This window comes from Homarus americanus, unplaced genomic scaffold (assembly GCF_018991925.1).
Source record: "Homarus americanus isolate GMGI-L3 unplaced genomic scaffold, GMGI_Hamer_2.0 scaffold37713, whole genome shotgun sequence".
NCBI classification, from domain to species: domain Eukaryota; kingdom Metazoa; phylum Arthropoda; class Malacostraca; order Decapoda; family Nephropidae; genus Homarus; species Homarus americanus.
In genome coordinates this window covers 377,501-393,065 of record NW_024743588.1, presented here as the reverse complement: position 1 = coordinate 393,065, position 15,565 = coordinate 377,501, and the positions used below count along the sequence as shown (strand labels likewise).

Genomic DNA, 15,565 nt, shown 5'->3' with positions numbered 1-15,565 from the left:
TCAAAGTTGTGGTTTGCTGTTTGTGCTTTTAAGAAGAGCTACGCGTGTGGGTCAAGACCTCGAGAAATGATTAGTGTTCCTAAATGCAGCTCGTTGTCTACCATCAAGGAGGTACTGGAGAAAAATGCCGCTTGTTGTCTGCTTTTAAGAAGAGCTACGTGTGTGGGACAGACCTGCAGCCATGATGAACAGATAGCAGTTTTTCCTATAAGCTTATTCTTTTAAGGTATTTATCTAGAGGCTCGAGTGATCTTCATTATCATTTTTGTGTACCCAAGAAGGACAAAGAATTTTAATGTGCGGTGCCGCGCGCATACTATTTATAAAGCAGTTTGACATCATGCATTGCAAATTTTAATCTCCAGGGATCCGGTGTGTATACAATCTCCCCTGGAAAAACGCGACGTATTCACACGAACGACTTAGAAAAACGAGACTTTTGTCAATATTAAATTAATGATATAAACATAAAGATATTTTCATATATATTTTTTCTTTAGTCTTCTATTATACATTTTTATTGGTCGATATTAAACTTGTATATAATATTACTTTACGAGGACGTGTGACAGAGATTATTAATGAAGGAAATTTTTACTAATTATTTTTTTTCGGGATCACATGAAGATTAGCCCCCCACCCCAGCTTAATTCACCTGATGATTACACACCCTAACGTTACCTGGGTAAGTTAGGTTAGTTTTACGTTAAATTAAATAAGATAATCGTAGGTGTGGTTAATCTTAAGGCGAAATAAGCTGGGGCTAATCTTCACCACAGTTGTCTAGTTTTTGGTGGAGAGAGAGATAACACACAAACTTTCACATAACCTCCCTCCCTTCCCATCCCCTGTCTCGTTCCCCTCCCCTTCCCCACTCACTACAGCTACTGATGGGCCAGGTGTGTTAAGATAAAGGCTTCCCCCCATCACCGACCATCAATTAATAATTCGACGAGGGGATGACTGAGAGGACAAGTAAACAAGGGTCCGTACGGTATATAAACTCCCTTAACTGATAACGACCATAAAAGAATGTATCTGCCTGAGTCACTTAACTTACGGCATGATGATGGATTATGTTAGGTTAGGTTAGGTTAGGTTAGGTTAGGTTGACAGTAGGGTTTAATAATGGTTTTGTATGAATGACTGAGGATTCGAGGAGGAGGGATGGCCAGGGGTGCGGCAAGGAAGGGGGGACAAGGAGTGCGGGGGGTGACCAGGGGGTGCGGCAAAGGGGAGTATTTAGATCGTTAGTGATATTGATAATGATAAAAGTGTGTTTGAGGCACCAGTGTGTCCTGACCCAAGATTTGGTCCGGGGGGGGAGGAGGTTGGGGGAAGGCTGAGGAGAGAGAAAATGAAGGAGGGGGGGTTGGGGGAGATGGATAGGAGGAGGGGTGAGGGTGGGTCTAACCTAACCTAACCTGATCTATCCTGACCTAACCTACCCCAGCCTAACTATACAGTACAGACACTATATACACAATACATATAAGATATACAAGTATACATATTCCTTCACACTTACCTTATGTAATCTTCAATATGTCGTTGCTCAAAGCGTTCAGTGTCTGAAATACAAAATATATATTAATAATTGCAATTTTCAAAATTCATGTATGTATGTATGTATGTATGTATGTATGTGGTGTAATGGTCAGCATCCTAGCCTCGCAAGCGAGCGGACCCGAGATCGATCCCCGGACAGGGTGAAACTATGGGCAAGTTTCTTTACGCCATTTGCCTCCCAGCAGTAATTGGGGACCTGGCTGTTGATCTATTTGCGGATAGTGTTCCGGGGTAATGGTTAGCCAGTGCAGTTGGCGAGTTGTCCGGTCTTCTCGGACTATTCCCTGACACTGGGACATGCAGCTCGTTAACTCATGGTGAGGTTGTTGTGTTGGCGACAGCTTCAACACTTTACACAAATTCACGCATAGGTGGCCCTTGGGCCGGCCATCCTCGATTTCGAGGGGCTTCCATTATTATGTATGTATGTGATGCTTATGAACAGTGTATTTGGGTCAGGTTAGGTTAGGTTAGGTTCAGTTACACACACACACACACACACACACACACACACACACACCAAAGAAAACAGAGAATAAAGATGGTAGACACAAGAGAAGAGAAAGAACTAAAGAAAACGGATTGTTGATCTTGACCTCCAGGAGAAACTCAGCAGATGCGTGTGTGTGTGTGTGTGTGTGTGTGTGTGTGTGTGTGTGTGGGTGTGTGTGTGTGTGTGTGTGTGTGTGTGTGTGTGTTTTCTTGTTTTATCAATCTCTCTTCGCGTCTGTTTCTTTCTCTTACATCATTCTTCCAAAACAATATCTCAAAATAATAAATTCCACTCAGAAAATCCCTCCCCAAAATCCCCCCTCCCCCCAATAAATTCCTCCCCAAACTATCCTCCAATAAATTCCTCCCCAAGATCTCCCCCAATAAATCCCTCCCCAAAAGCCCCTTAATCAATCAATCCCCAAAATTTCCCCAATAAATCCCTCCCCAAATCCCCTCAATAAATCCGTCCCCAAAATCTCCCCTCAATAAATCCTACAAATCTCCCCAATAAATTCCTCCCCAAGATCTCCCACAATTTCCCCAATAAATCCCTCCCCAAATCATCCCTCAACAAATCACTCCCCAACCCCCCCCAAAAAAAATCCCCAATAAATCCCCAAAATCCCTCCCCAAAATTCCCAATAAATCCCCCAAATCTCTCCAATAAATCCGTCTCTCATCACCCTATTTATCTTCTCGGGGACAATTAATCACCTGCAGACTCATGCTTATTGTCTTCACTGAGGCTCATACACTCAACCATTACTGAGGCTCATACACTCAACCATTACTGAGGCTCATACACTCAACCATTACTGAGGCTCATACACTCAACCATTACTGAGGCTCATACACTCAACCATTACTGAGGCTCATACACTCAACCATTACTGAGGCCAGGTCAGGGATGCATATTTTTACAGTTGATTATAAATTGAGAGAGAGAGAGAGAGAGAGAGAGAGAGAGAGACTCGGGCAAACAGACAGACACACAGACAGTGGTGATTTCAACGACCAAATAACTAAGCATCAAGGGGCATCATAAACCATTTTACACATTCAGTATTAAGCAACAGGTCTGAGTTAGCACAAAGCAGATTATTTTTTTTTCTACACCAAGACGACATAATCACTGAATTTACATCCCTCGGTTATAGTAAATATTTGTTTATTCGTGTATAATTCAGCGATTATATACGCGGCATAATTTTAGGCAAGCAAAAGAAATTATGTCTCCTTGGTTCTGACCCGCGGTATAAAAAAGAAATTGTGTAAAAAAACATCACATGGTAACTCGTCTTTTTTTTTTTGGAAGATGCCAGATGTTACTAGGGTGGAAATTATTATGATTGTGTGTGTGTGTGTGTGTGTGTGTGTGTAATTATGCTTAGGTATACATGTATGTAAAAGTGGATGTGTATGTTTGTAGATCCAAATTAATCCACCTTAAAATACCCTTTAATCCACCATAAACATCCACATATATCCATCTCATAAATACTCAATAATCCACTTTATAAATCGCCATTAATCTATGTTACAAATCCACACGAATCCACTTTATATCTCCGCTGACCCTTCCAACAAATCCACCTCAATCCACAAGGAAGAGGAGGAAGAAGGAGAAGAAGGAAGAAAAGGAAGCTGGGAAGGAAGAGAAAAAAGAACAGATGAAAGAAGGGGGTAATTAGAAAGAGGGGGAAGAAGAAGAAGAAGAAGAAGAAGAAGAAGAGGAGGAGGAGGAGGAGTAGGAGGAGGAGGAGGAGGAGGAGGAGAAGAAGATTGGGACGAGGGATTTAGGTGAGATTGGGTGAAGGGAATCAGGTGTAGGGATTAGCGTCTTAAATCCCTCCCTCCCTCCCTCCCTCCCTCTCTCAGTTTCTCCCCGTCCTTCACTTGACTTCACACTTATTTTCCATCTTATTTTATCTATTTCTTTATTATCCCCCTCTCTCTCTCCCTCTCTCTCTCTCTCTCTCTCTCTCTCTCTCCAGTTATGAAAGAGTCACAGCGAAACATGGCGGCCATTTTAAAACCTAATTGTAGTGCAGAAACTGAGAGATAACCAGTTAACTTCTCTCAGTTCTCACAGCTATGGTAGAGTCTCAGAACAGTTTCGTAACCACTGTGGAGAAGCTGAGAGATAACCAGTCAGCTTCTCTCAGTTCTCACAGTTACGAGAACAAGATGACGGCAGTAGACCTCTGACACTCGTGGCTGCCTCTCCTCAGTTCTGTGTTTGTCTAATGTGACGCTAATCCTGGCAGTGAACGGCTCTTCGTTAACGGTGATAAACGTCCCGTGGGATTTACGTGACAAATACATCGTTTGAGCACGTCCCCCCCCCCTCCCGAGCTGTGTGTGTGTGTGTGTGTGTGTGTGTGTCATTACCATCATGAACTACTTAGATAATAGTTTTATTAGTAGTAGTATTATCACTAACAGTATTTCCCCATCTCTCTATATGTAAATTTCAACTTCCTCGTTCCGGAAGAGAAAAATCTTTGTAACTCGGAGTCAACGAACAAGACCTCCCTTAAGAACACCACAAAGGTAAATAAATAGTTGAGGTGACGAAGCCTCGCCCGTGGGAAAAAGAAATGACTTTAAAATTACTGCCATAGTTTTCTAATTTCATTCGTTCACATTTCAACCTTTTCGTATATGGATAATTAGGAGACAGAGAGATAAAGAGTTAAAAGCCAATACGTGTCATCTTTTGCCTTACAGTATGTGCGTGTGTGAAAAGCATGTTTGGTAGAGATAGTTTTAAATTAAGAAAATGTACGATGAAGTTCTCTTGAGACAACAGGGAGTGCCCCGCCCTGTGTCCCAAACCATAACAAAAACGCGCCAATTGTCCGAATTCCTTCCTTCGACTTCCAGTATAGACATAAAATACATATACCAAGTCTGTGTGCTGAGTTAAAGTAGTCACGTTATAAAAGCTTACTTAGTAAATCATAGAGACTTTATGTTTATCTTTACTCTATATCCCAAACGTAAATAAGAGCAAATAACGGGCGACTGCAGCTCTATAAAGACAGATAATCGGAGTCGTGCCAGAAGACACAGGACTTGTCAACAAGATACGGGAGGCGGGTGATGGGAGAGCGGGGGTCGACGTGTCTATTTGTGGGCTGCTAAACAGTAGCGACTTACGGAGCTGGGAGTAGAAGGAATGTGACGCAGGTAGGTAGAGTACCAGATTACTGCCTAACGCTAACAATAGCAGACGTCTGACACAGTATAGTAACAAATATATGAATACATTAGAGAAGTTGTTAAATAAATGAATGAATATCTCAATCAATGAATAAATAATGTTTAAAACACACACACTTCTTAAAGTTGTAAAAAAATCCTACCCTAACCAAACCTAACCTAACATAATAACAGTAATAACTTCGTAAAAAATAAATAAAAACTAAAACTAAACACATAATAAAACTATTTCCTTCAGTATTTATAAAAAACCTGAAAAAACCAACACTCAAAACACAATGGTTGTTTTAGGTGGGTTTATAAGTGTAGCGTCTCTCAGGTCAAACAAGGGCCTACGGTCACCACCCCCTTCCCAAACACTGACCACACCTGCTTACTGCACCAAATTGTTGACAAACACACGAAACGGTGGACAGTGTTTGCCTAACCTGGCACGTCAAACAGGCAATTAGAGAGAGAGAGAGAGAGAGAGAGAGAGAGAGAGAGAGAGAACGACAAGAAGAAGAAGAAAATAACTACATGATGAAGAAGAAGAAGACAGAGAAGAGAAGACAATGTTGACCACTACACAACTTGCCTCGTGTTGGTTCACCTCACACCACAAACACAGCTCAAGATCTGCAGGAAAGTGTCAATATTGAGTCTCCAGCTTGACGGTCCCATACAGAGAGCGTCACCCTGGGCCCAACCTAGCTCGTGTGTGTGTGTGAAAGAGACGAGGTTACAGAACTTAGAGGTGACTGTAACTGTTGGTATAAGGGAATGTCGCATTAATACAGTATACATGATTACAAAATTCAGATAATACGAGTGTAAGTATAGGTTAGAGAGAGAGAGAGAGGGGGTACCCTTCTCTTTCTCTCACAGTGTTGCCAATTATAAATAAGACCCCGTAACTCCCACCGGTGATAATTATGGGAATCGATCAGCCATTATTTACAAACAAGAAGACATAAGAGATGATCGTGATCTACAACGAGTGTGGAGTGAGTGGGGGAAGGAATGAGGAGAGAGGAGGTGTATGGAGGGTGAGTGGGGGAGAGGAGGTGGAGGTGAGGGGGGGAGAGGAGGTGGAGGGTGAGGGGGGGAAGAGCAGGTGGGAAAGGCTAGGGGGTGGAGGGTATGGAGGGGAGAGGAGGTGTATGGAGGGTGGGGAGAAAGAGGAGGTGTATGGAGGGGTGAGAAAAGTGTATGGAGGGGAGAGGAGGAGGTGTATGGAGGAGATTGCTATAACCATCACAACCACAACTACAACCACCACAACTACAACCACTACAACAACCACAATCACCACCACAATCACCACCACAACCGGGTGTGACAATCATCAAACAATCCAAACTACTATTATTAGGTTTCATACCCAATACAGTGCCATATCACAATCCCCTTAAAGAATAAAATCCAATACAAACATCACGACAAATTAGCTCTTATTGGCCTGCTATGGGAAGTCAAATCTTACTACCCAACAAAGTGCTAACTCAAAAAACCTATAAATTTGAAAACCCAATAGAAAACCAATAGGGAATCAGCTTTTATGGTCCCGCCAAATAGTACGACCCAACAAAGTGCTATCCCACAATATCCAATAAAGATGAGACTTCAATATAAGACTTGCGATGAATTAGACCTTAAAGGCCTTCCTGTGGCACAATAGATATAATTAACCAACAAAGTGCTATCTAACAACAGGCATTAAAGACGGCAATTCAATACAAAATGAATAGGAAATTAGACCTTATTGAGTGATATTAAGAAATGTCCTCTTTTACCTTGACCTGGGGTCGTGGGAGCCTCTGAACGCCTTAAGATGTAAACAGACAGGTGAGACGAGAGTTGACCTGAATTGCCTTGTCGCTAATTAACTGGAGGTGACAGGTGGTTAGGAAGGGTGAGATGGAGGGAGGTGGGGAGGGTGGTCGTTAAGGTAAGTATGGCTGTTTAGGTGAGTTGGGAATTGCCTTGTTTGTGGTTTGTGAGAGTGGGAAGGTAGTTAGTTAATTTATTTGTTTACTTATTCTAGTTAAGTTGGGTTAAGTTAGGTTAGATTTGGTTAGGTTAGGTTAGGGTTGATTTGGTTAGGTTAGGTTAGGTTAAATGGGAATGAAGTAGATAAAAACCATAGTAGCCATGGACCAATCACAGCACGACCTGCCCCTAAACGCGTGGATTTTTTCTCCTTTTGTATGGGCAACAGTGAGGTTTATACTGGAGAAGGCACAGAAGGAGGGAGTGAGTAGACGATACCTGAGGGTGAGGTGTAGAGTGAAAGTGGGAGTGACACCAACAGCTAGGCCAGGTGATGGTGGGATGGTGTGGGAGGGTGTGGTAAGGTGTGGGATGGTGTGGTATGGTGTGGGATGGTGTGAGATGGTATGGGATTGTGTGGGATGGTGTGGGATGGTGTGTGTGGGATGGTGGAGATGGTGTGGATGCGGTATGGGATTGTGTGGGATGGTAAGGAGATGGATGGTGTGGAATGGTGTGGGGTGTGGGATGGGTGGTATGTGTGGGATGGTGTGAGATGGTATGGGATTGTGGGATGGTGTGGCATTGTGTGGGATGGTGAGATGGTATGGGATTGTGTGGGATGTGTGGATGGTGTGGTATGGTGGGATGGTGTGAGATGGTATGGAATGTGTGAAGGTGTGGATGGTGTGAAGATGTGGGCGTGGGATAATAGGATAGTGGGACGGTGGGGTGATGTGAGATGCCTATGACATTGAATAACAATAATTATGAACTATTAAGGAAAAAATAAACTAGAGAGAGAGAGAGAGAGAGAGAGAGAGAGAGAGAGAGAGAGAGGAAATGTGAACCATTAAGATCAAAAAAATATATACACGGGTATATAAATTACATATATAAATCTTCACGACAGGAAGACTAATTTGCATATCAACATTATCATCTTCCTCATCTCAAGATATCGAAGTCATTTGGTCATCTTCCAGCCCGTCTTAAGCTATAAAGATCACCATTAGATAAGATACGCGACCCGGATGATAATTAAACCCGCGTTACATCGTTGTCCTGATCAGAGTCCACCCGTATGAGAGCATGGCGGTCGCTGAGTGATGTTTATCGTTTGTGATGTCAGCTAGACCTTCCCCTCCCTCACTAGTGGTAGGGTTAGGTTAAGTTTGGTTTGGTTGAATTGGTTAGGCTAGGTTAGGTTAGGTTAGGTTAGGCTAGGTTAGGTTCATTTCATTAAGCTTGGTTGGAAAATCGACACACACACACACACACACACACACACACACACACACACACACATATCAGCTGACGACATCATAACAAACAGTGACCAATCAGCGCACGCCAAAGCCCTCAAACACGTGTATCCTCCGCCCGAACTCTCGCCCCCTCCCCCCACCTGGCCCTCCCTCCTGACGGGGAACATTAAGCCCCTGACCTCCCGTGGCTGCAGAAGTTGTTTGCCTCCGACACCACACAATGGGTCTTCCTCCAACACAAACAGCGGAGGAGACCCCATAAGGCCCCTCACACCAGCTCCTCCATTCAATCCTACATCCCATAAACAATTTATTACTAGGACTCCCTAAAACGACCGAAGGATCTTGGAAAGTTGTAAACAAAAAGTGCCACTGAAGATCCTATAGTACTCTGAACCTTTTAGGACGAGTGTATAAGGATATATTTGTAGGATATTAGTAATAAGGAGCTTCAGATGTGTCCTTCGTAGAGTCCTTAGCCTTTAAGGATCTCTCTATATATATATAAGAATTGTTTTGCAGGATTTCGTAGTATTAACCATCGTACGATTTTCACCCTTTAAGGACGAATGTATAAAGATCAATTCGCAGGATATAAAATAAGGACCATCATATGAGTCCTACCTAGGATTCTAAGCTTTAATGTAGGGTTCCCTTTGACTCATATACCAGGATACTGACCAGGGCAGTGATACCTAAGGGGGTTGATAGGTCCAACCAATGGGAGAAGAGCCCTGAGGTCACACAATAGCCAATGAGCATTAAGGATGGTGTAAATATGGTGGGCTGATATTGAGCTATTGGGGTTCATGAAGCCATTTAATGACTCCATAAAGGCGTGTTGTTTGGCAGGGTATAATACCTTTTACGGTGGTATTAATGAGAGCCGCGAGGACTGAGACACCTGTGAGAGAGAGAGAGAGAGAGAGAGAGAGAGAGAGAGAGAGAGAGAGAGAGGGAGAGAGAGAGAGAGACCCACCTCATTAAAGGCTTACCACACTCAGCTCTCCACATTACTGTCATACAATATACCGTACCTGGGTCCTGTAGCCACCTACACACAGGTAGATGGTTAATATTACTTTACATAACACACCTGGTTAGTGGTTGAAGATTAAGTGGGCCCCTGTACTAATGGGCCCTAGGTCTAATGGGCCCCAATTCTTCTTCTTCTTCTTCTTCTTCTTATCACAACTACACAAACCTCACGCTCAATAAATATTTTCCGAAAATTATTACTTTCACTAACACTAACAAATATCAATAAATTAATACTAAGCACACAAGAAAATAATCATGTCGACCCACGAACCATAACAACAGAACTATAAGGTCAGTGATCCTCCAGAACAGAACTCCTTTATCAAGTAAACAAAAGAGCATCGGGGTTTCTGAATCTGAATGCCCTATCCGGATTTGTTGGTTTCTGTCGCCTATGGGATTTAAATGGATTTATTTACGGGATTAATAATAGTAAATGAGAGTCTTTATGAATGAGCTATTTTTAGAGAGACGTAAATTGTAAAAATATTTGAGAAAAGAACAACAATAAAAACAAAAACAACAACAACAATAATAATAATAATAATAATAATAATAATAAAATACAAGAATGAGAGACAAATTAGATGGACTTTATATGTCTAATTTATTGTAGGTCTGTCTGTATGTCTACCTGTCTATCTTTCTGTCTATTTGCCTGTCTGACTGCATGCTTATCTGTCTCTCTGTCTGTTTATTTGGCTTTCTGTTGTCCTTCCTATAAGAGAGAGAGAGAGAGAGAGAGAGAGAGAGAGAGAGAGAGAGAGAGAGAGAGAGAGAGAGAGAGAGAGAGAGAGAGAGAGTAAGACATACACCTCTTGCATAAACTTAGTTCAAACAAACAGACTTAAATAATTCTCTTCATTACCACTAACAACCACGCTAATTACTCCTCCACTCGTAACTAACAATCACACACTAATTACGTTCTCCTGCCCCCCCCTCCCTCCCTCCTTGTATTAATGTCTGCTACGTAATGATACATAATTAAGAAATGTATTCACAATGATAAGGCGAAGATCTTTGTTATAATAAATGAATAACATTGGTGTTGATATATATGACAACAACAACAACAATAATAATAATAATAATAATAATAATAATTATAATAATAATAATAATAATAATAATAATAATAATAATAATAATAATAATAATAATAATAATAATAATAACTAATAAATTGTAATAGGTAAAGAAACATAACTAATTGAGAAGAAGAAGAAGAAGAACAACAACAACAACAACAACAACAACAACAACAACAACAACAACAATAGATAATAGATAGATAATACAACACAAAGAAAGAATTAAAACACAATCCAAAAAAATATGGAGGAGTAAGGGGAAGGAAGAGCAGATAAATGAAGGAACAAGATGAAAGAAAGAGAACAGAGAATATGAAGAAGAAAAAATACTACATATTATAAAGTTTACCTCAAACACACACACACACACACACACACACACACACACACACACACACACACACACACACACATTGGTTATTCGAGGTAATTACTGACTTAGTTCTAGGTTCCGTTAAGACCTGGTCAACCCTCCCCCCCGTCACCCCCTTCACCCCGTCACACCCTTCTCACTGTCTCCCTGTCTCTTCCCTTCCTTTATTTACCTCCTTCCGCCTGTCCCTCTCACAGGATGCACAATAAACTAGCCGCTGTTTTAAATCGCCCTCACCCTCACGCACCCACACCCCACACACCCTCACCTCACACACCCTCACCCCCCACACACCGTCACCCCCACACACCCTCACCTTCACACACCTCACTCACACACCTCACCATTACAGACACACATGTAAATAGCCGGCACCTGCCAACCTACCCCTTAAGGGCACACTCCACGCCCCCTTAATGAGGTCTCTCACTTAAGCGACAGCCCTTAAACCCTTACTTCTGACTTTCTCTCCCACCCCTTGGCTCACCTGTCACCCCCTGGCCCCATGACCCCTATCTCTGGGGGTGTAAGGGGAGGATGGGTGATGGATAGGTAGAAACGATGTACACAGGCCTAACATATACATACACACATACATGCATACATACATACATACATACACTACAGTCAAACAGAGAGAGAGAGAGAGAGAGAGAGAGAGAGAGAGAGAGAGAGAGAGAGAGAGAGAGAGAGAGAGAGAGAGAGAGAGAGAGAGAGAGAGAGAGAGAAGGAGAGAAAGAGTTAAATAAATCATCACTGAGGTTACAAGAGACATTAATCCCATCTAGAGTGAAATATTTACGATACAAAAAATATATAAATAAATAAACCAGTGGATTTATTCTCGTAAGTTGAGTCATTCACAATTTAATGCCGGAGTGTAAAATGTCCGGAATTTTATTTAAAATTCGGATAGAATCATTAAGCGCCGTCTGTCTATGTTAATGAAACACAGAGAGAGGAAGAGAGAGATAAAAGAGAGAGAGAGAGAGAGAGAGAGAGAGAGAGAGAGTGTGTGTACCACGTCACACAGGTTGGTGTACCAGAATATTTAACTAATTAGTCTTTTTACCTGTGTTGGTCCACCTGGCCAACCATAAAGTTCCCAGACCTTATAGACTACTTACTCTCTCTCTCTCTCTCTCTCTCTCTCTCTCTCTCTCTCTCTCTCTCTCTGTCTATGGATCTGTCTCTCTCTCTAACAGGCACGACAAATGCCCTCTTAAGCGACACAATTAATTATAGGGTTACAGTGGTCGTCAGAATGGGTAATTAAATGGCACTTCCAAATATATTTCTTAATGGTGCGTAAACCTGTCGTCCAGTACACGGCGGCAGACTTACTTGATCACGAGAGAGAGAGAGAGAGAGAGAGACTTCAGGGCTCACACTAACAAGGTAATACTGCAATTATATTGTTAAGAGGGAACAATGGTAATTAGCTGAGCTCGTTTGTCCGTTTGTTTGTTTGTTTGTTTGTCAGTTTGAGTTCTCTGAGTACGATGAGTTGGCCGAAGGTCTAATGGCCCGAAGCTTTAATGGGCCCTAGGTCTAATGGGCCCTATTTCCTTACTGCACCCCCGGCCCGAGAGGTCTCATTACCATGCAGCCAAGAGTAGACTATAAGGTGATGGTTACCTGCCTTCTCACTCCACAGGTCAGGTGAGGACCATTCCCGTCACGCCCTGCACACCGTCAATCTACTGTCATATCCTGCTGCCCTACACCCACCCTGGCCTACACCTCTCTTCCCTCACTCATCTACATAATATCCTACACACATCTCTGTCTCTCTGTCAGAGGGAAGGATCTGATTTACCTGGGAATGTGAGACAACTTCAAACTTAACCTCAATTGTCCATCAAGCCTGTAGGAGGAGAGAGGGAGAGAGGGAGAGAGGGAGGATGGGAGGGAGGGAGGAAGGATGGGAGGGAGGGAGGAAGGAAGGAAGGAAGGAAGGAAGGAAGGGAGGAAGGAAGGCAGGGAGGGAGAGAGGAGGATGGGAGGGGAGGAAGGAAGGATGGGAGGGAGGGAGAGAGGGGAGGGAGGGAGGGAGGAGGAGGAGGGAGGGAGGGAGGGAGGAAGGATGGGAGGGAGGAAGGAAGGAAAAATGGAAGGAAGGAAGGAGATAATGAGGGAGGGATGAAAGGAAGGAAGGAGGGGGAGGAAGGGAGGGAGGGATGAAAGGAATTGAATTGAAACAGTTTATTTAGCCAGAAAAACACAGATACAGAGTGGATAATAATAACAATATTAACATGACTGAGCCAGTTGAGAACCTGACCTCTCCTGTAGGCACCTGATATATACTATACATTTATCTCAAGGAAGTATTATGTAACATTTAATAAGATCTGTAATAGTACAATAGCATGGTGGTAATAAGAACACCTCATAATGTTACCACGGTTATCACTTCAATATTTAATTATTTTATTTATTTATTATTTTATTTTTTATTTATTGTTATAATTTATAATATAAGTATATACATAAATTACAGCGGAATTGAAAACCATAAGTATAATGGGGGAGCAGTACAACCTGGGTTGTACAGTATTAAGGTTGAACAAGAGGACAGAGCTGTCAGGTTTATGTCTAGTTGGCAAATATATTTATTGCAATGGTAATTTCTTATCTATTTACATGATAATTTCCGATAAAACCGATGGAACCTTGAGGGACGCCATACAAGATTGGCGAGGAGTCAGATTGGTGATTATTATAGCAGACAGACTGCATTCTGTTGGACAGATATGAGGCATCTTTGGACATTTTTATGATGGCCACTCATTCATCTGCTGTGACAGGGGATAAGAACAGCTCACTTTGCTGTCTGTTTTGCAGGTAGGCTCTAAATTCCTCATGGTGCAGGGATGCTCTCTGCAAGATTTTTGCCAACATTAATAATATGTTCATTGAAGTGGTTGGCGATGAGGGGAGGTTCCGTTACAACTGAATCATTTATCATAAAAGCTGAGTGGGGGGCCAAAGGCTGAGTGTTCCTGTTCTGAATAGAATTTATGACATTTGAGGTTTTCTTGCCATCGCCTGAGGCTGATTGGAGCTTATTTGTATAATAGCTACGTCTGGCATTTCTAACTGCTTGAGTTACTCTATTTCTGATACTTCGGTAAGCATCACCGAAAGTTATGGGTCTTTTTGCAAATTTCCTTTGGAGTTTGTGTTTTTCTTTTATCATTATCTTAATTTCGCTTGTGATATAGGGTTTGGAAATGGATACAGTTCTGACTGACTTAGTCTTGAGGGGGAATCATTTATCAAAGTAAGCATTGAAGATGCAAGAGAAGTTGCAGCTGTTCACGTTAGGGTTGTTGTTTTCAAAAAGGAGCATGTTGTCGGTGCAGAAGTCTCTGTATTGTACTTATTGTACTGAGACTCTACTAGACCCTTCAGGTCTTGTGGCTGTTTTATACATGGCAAAAACTGGGAAGTGATCTGAGATATTGTTATAAATAATTCCACTTGCACGATTGTTAGGAGTGTTGTTCGTCCAGATATGATCTATCACAGTGGCAGAGGTGGCAGTTACTCTAGTGGGTTTGGTTATAGTGTTGAAGAAGAGCTTAGAATGACAGGTAGCAAGAAGGTCTAATACTGAGGCGTCGGTTTCTGATTTTAATAGATCAAGGTTGAAATCTCCTGTAAAGTCGCAAAGTTTCCTCTCTGACCTTATGATAGTGATAAACTCCGAAAATTTATCAAGAAAATTTCTTACATTAGTGTGGGGTCTTCTGCAGATTACTCCTACTAGGATATTTCGTGTGTCGTTTCGTAATTCAGTGAAAACACTCTCCATGTACTCCTCCTGAACCTTTTAATCATCTCTTACAGAAGTGTTATACTTGATATCAACATATAGGGCGACACCACCACTGTGTCGTGACGTGTTGACGCAGTGTCTGTTATAATTAGGAATGTTATACAAATGTTCAATATCGTCAATTTAGTTTGGTCTCACAGAACCCAAGTACCTTCAAATTTGTGGGTAATAGAAGATATACACTGATCTAAAAAGGTATCTAGATGAAGGGGAATACTGCTGATGTTATGGCTAATGAAGGAGAAGGAATAGGGTAGAAGAAGACTAGAACTAAACTCGGGAGAGTCAGGAAGGTAATAGGTACAGTTGGGGGTTGGTGTAACCCAGTGAGTTGTGTAGAAAGGCGTCAGGATCGATATGAGGGAGTATTGTGTCGACACCATGGGTAAAGGGGGTGTAACACATACGGTCTAGCACATCTAAGGGAATGACACTAGCATCATCATTGTAGGAACATTGATACTGATTAAGGAACAGTAAAAACTCAGGGTCACTGAGGTGTGAAAAAGGAATATCTAAGAAAGTTATAATAGTGGGGGGGTAACGAACTCACAAGTGCTACAATCCTCAATTTGTTTTGAGGTTTGCTGGTTTCCACCAAAGGGTAGACGTGTAGTACTCGAGTTAGCCGGCAGGGGAGTGGGGGGAACTCCTCAGGTGATAGCAACAGTGGCTAGTTCCTTCA

General features: G+C 42.1%; 1 protein-coding gene across 1 annotated transcript in view; it reads right to left on the bottom strand.

Annotated features, from left to right (window-relative positions):
• The window catches only part of LOC121877185, a 145,848-nt gene that overhangs the window by 46,523 nt on the left and 83,760 nt on the right, over nt 1-15,565 (bottom strand). The window contains exon 2 of the mRNA XM_042382796.1: nt 1,529-1,571. The gene's annotated coding sequence lies outside the window, so the exon portion shown is untranslated. The remainder of the gene's footprint in view (nt 1-1,528; nt 1,572-15,565) is intronic.